This window comes from Podarcis liolepis (assembly GCF_965112155.1).
Source record: "Podarcis liolepis genome assembly, chromosome: 5".
NCBI classification, from domain to species: Eukaryota; Metazoa; Chordata; class Lepidosauria; order Squamata; family Lacertidae; genus Podarcis; species Podarcis liolepis.
Window position 1 is genome coordinate 99024532 of NC_139556.1, and position 4294 is coordinate 99028825.

Below are 4294 nucleotides of genomic sequence, written 5' to 3' on the forward strand. Positions count from 1 at the left end.
GTGGGCCCGGCCAGTGGAGAGTCAGGCGGTTAGGGTCCTCTAGGACACAAAGGCTGCCCCAGAGGTCACTGCAAAGCTCATGCCTGCCTCCTTAGCTGCTTCCGCTGAACTGAGTGGCAAGGACACTTTGGGAAGTCAACACGCATGGAAAAACCGAGTCCTGCTTCCTTCCATAGAACTGGGCAGATCTGGTCTGGTCTGGTCTGCTGACGATTGGAAATTGCCCAGGATGCACGTTCCCTTCCTGCCCAATGTTGCATTTACTCGCTTAAAACCAGAAGGGCAATGGAAAACGGTGTCTGAGCATGTCAAGCAATGGAATTTGAAAAACACATACAAATACATTGGAGTTTACAAGTCAAGGTGAATCCAAACAAGTCCAAAGTACAGGGCGGAATGTAGTTTGGTGAAATGCCAGATGCTTCAGACTACGATTCCCACCAGCACCATCTAGCAGAGCTATGCTGGCCGGAGCTCATGGGAGTTGTATTTGACAGCAGCTGGTGGGGGAGAGCAGCCACCTTGGAAAGTAGCTGGTCCAGGGCTTGAGAGGCTGACATTTGCAGGGCACCAGCTTGGCAGATTTAGTCTAACAGAAATGTAAAGCAAAGCCTCCTCCACCATCTCAACCAGGCACCACCTACCTGCTGGCCTCCCATCCAGATGTAATGGACTACAACTCCCATCAGCCGTTCCAGCTGGGACCTATGGGAATTGTAGTCCAAAACATCTGGAGGCGGCCAGTTTGGGGGAGGTCTGGAAACCAAGAACAGTTGAGGGGGTTAAAGGGGCTGTAAGATGCATCACACCAAAGGCAGCCAATGGGGTGCCCAGTAGTTATTTTGGACTACAACTCCCATCCCTGACATTTGGCTTGGGTTGATGGGAGCTGTAGTTCACACAGTGCATAGTTAGACTGTGGAACTCACTCCCACAGGAAGCCGTGTTGGACTGGCTTTAAGAAATAATGAGGCAAATTCTTTTTTTATTTTTTTTTATTAAATTTTATTAAATGTTACAAAAAATGAAAAGGAAAAAATAGAAACAATACATAACCATACATTAAAACCTTCATCTACACTATTTTCCAGAATGCAGACTAGAAAAGAAGAAAGACAAAAGATAAAAGAAAGAAACAAGAAAAATAATGAAGAAAAAAATACTTTTCATAATCAATTATTCCAAATTCGTACTTCAAACATTACGATATATAAATCCTAGTTAAAATATTATAAAAGACTTCCACCGCATTCACCACACGTCTCTTGGTTATCTAATTCACCTTTACATCTGTTCTTCAGTCACTTCCTTTCCTTAAATTCTTTCATAGTCCGACTAATCTTTGTATTCTTTGTATTCTTCACAAGGTTAGTCTAAGCACAACCAAATTTCCGTGTTTGATCCGTTGGTGTAAATATTCATTTAAGCATTCCCACTGTTTCTGTACCATAATTTTAGATTTAAGCCTTATTATATCTGTCAATTTTGCTGACTCCAGATACTCACATAGTTTACTTAACCATTCCCTTTTTGCTGGGATGTTATTTCCTTTCCAAACCGCAGGAGGGGAGAGAGAACTCCTGTGCCCATGTTCTGCTCCCTGGTTTCTCACAGACTTCTGGTTGGCCACTGTGAGAACAGGATGCTGGACTAGGTGGGCTATTGGCCCAATCCGGCAGGCTCACAATTATCTGGATGGGACTTTCCTTGGGTTGTACTTTGAGGAAGGAAGCAAGAAGCAATGGCAGCTCCCCAGAGAAGGTCATCGTGGCAAGTTCCTGCACAAATCTGATGGCAGCTTATTTCAATCTTTCTGCTGTTGCAAACAGTGGTCTCCTCGGTGCAGGGTGTGGTCCGAACGCACGGCATGCTGAAGCAAAGCAAGTCTGTGCCCGGGTAGTGCCAGCTGCGAACACCACGGGATGTCAATAAAAACAAACAGCCTCTAGGTTGCATATTTCTGTGTGTTAGCTAGGAAGCAGGGAGACTCACAGTCTGCAAATCCTGCAATGCTACTAATGAGGCCTGACAGGGAGCTGTCTCAGGGTGTCTTATGTTGAGAGGACAGAGGAGAATTAAAGGAGCAATATTCCCAGGTGCGTTGGGTTGAGTGCCAGGGGTATGGCTGGAGCTCCACCATTTATATTTCATAACAGGAACGTCGTCATCTCCTGGGGTGCTATTTTCTAGCTGAATTAAGTTTTTCTTAGAGAGAAGCAAAGCAGGGGAAGAGGAAGATGGCATCAGCATGCAAGGTGGAGAGTTGAACTGCCGCTTTCCCCCCCGAAAAGCTCTGAAGTCCCATTATTACGGGCAACCAGAAAAACGTTACAAAATAGGGAGCGAGCTTTTGAGTCCAGCAGAACTCTTCATTTGGCTGAATGTTACGCCACTAAAGCGGAGGGAGGGGGAATTGAGAAGGGGGCAAACTGGTTTATGAAACCATAATGTTTCTCCTGGCAAGTGGAGACGTGACTGTAGAAGGAGGTCTGAGCACCAGCTAATGCACAGGGAGTCCAATCCAGCTTGCACTGGCATCCCCAAACCCTGAAAAAAGCAGGATTTAACTCAGCAGGCGCACAGGGAGCTAAATTCTGCTTTTCTGCAGTTTCACACGGACACACACACCAGCTCCATCCTTATTTCAGACATGGTGATATCGGTATACCACAATGTTTAGCTGGTGATATATCGCACTGTTGAAAACCAGGGGTCGCCCAGCCCTAGCTGTGACCTGTCCCAGTCAGGATCAAAACACAGATGACATACCGTATTTTTTGCACCATAACACTCACTTTTTTCCTCCTAGAAAGTAAGGGGAAATGTCTGTGCGTGTTATGGAGCGAATGCCTGCGGGTGGCGGAGGGGATCTGCTGCAGTCATGAGCAGAGGATCCATTGTTCCCCTTCCTTCCCTCCTCCGTGGTTACAAAGCATGGATCCACATGGATCCTCAGGATTTTTGCATTGGGCTACTCCAAACTCACTGTCAGATCACATGTCTGTGGCCACAGCATGAACCACAAAAATCATATATCCACTATTTCGTTTAGAATATTTTTTTTCTTGTTTTCCTCCTCTAAAAACTACGTGCGTGTTATGGTCTGGTGCGTCTTATAGAGCGAAAAATACGGTAATTGATACAGATAAAGTAAATGAGTTTAACCAAGGGTAAGAAAAGTGTTGCAATATTTTCAGAATATTTGAGGTGGGGAAGTGTGTCCTGACTATACCCTTTTCTCTGCAGCAAGCATGAAGCACATTCCTTGAACTGAGCAAGCAGTACACCCCCGCCTTTCCTCTCACACAAAATAGGTGCGGTTTTCGCTTGCCTCCGACTGCAAACAGTTTACGCTGCTTTTTTTACTGCATTCAAAGTGATGGTGGCCCCTTGGCTGACTGCACACTACCCCATCCCATTGGCATTTAGCTTCTTCTCGGGGTCATGGGTTCGAACTCCACGTTGGGCAAAACGATTCCTGCATTGCAGGGGGCTGGACTAGATGACCCCCGTGGTTCCTTCCAGGTCTGCAGTTCTATGGGTTTGTGATCCCAGAAGGTTCTCCTCCTACAATGTGTTCTACTTTCTTTTTTAAAAAAGATTTTTTTTTATTAGGAGTTTCAAAATAACAATTTATCAAAAATACACCATCCTCACCCCCCCATTTTTCCCTCCCCCCTCCCCCAAAAGGTATTTCTTGATGTTAGCCATATCCCTAAATACTCAACCTTTTTATGGACTTCTATCTCAATATTTTGCTCTAAATCCTTTTTTTCTTCTTCCTTCAAATTTTTGACCAATAGTTGGGTTTTATTCCAATTTAATTTAAATCCTGCCACTTCCCCAAATTTCTGAATCTTTTCTATTTACTTTGGGGACAATGAGTTCTACTTTCATCCAAATGTAAGAACTTGTTTTCTCCATTTGCTGATTTCCCCAATTCCTAGCAGGTTTTCTTCTCTGGGCGGCAGTGGTGGTAGGGAGAGCTCCAGCCCTCTTCCAAAATTCCCAGTCTTCTTTTAGTCCCCCCTCCACACTCACCAGCCCTGATTCAACTGGCTAAAACACACACAACCAGATTTATTGTTTGTCCCCGTCGTTTCTCTCCCAAGCGACGGTGCTGTTTTTGCAGAGGATGGAGATGGGTGTGTGGAATTGAAAGAGGAAGATAACAGCACCGTTGCTGCTTCACAACTGTTTCGGAACTTCCTCTCGTGTTGAAATGTCAAATGAGAAAATGCCAGCGAAATCAGGACGACGGAAACCTGCACACACACACACGCACACACGGGTG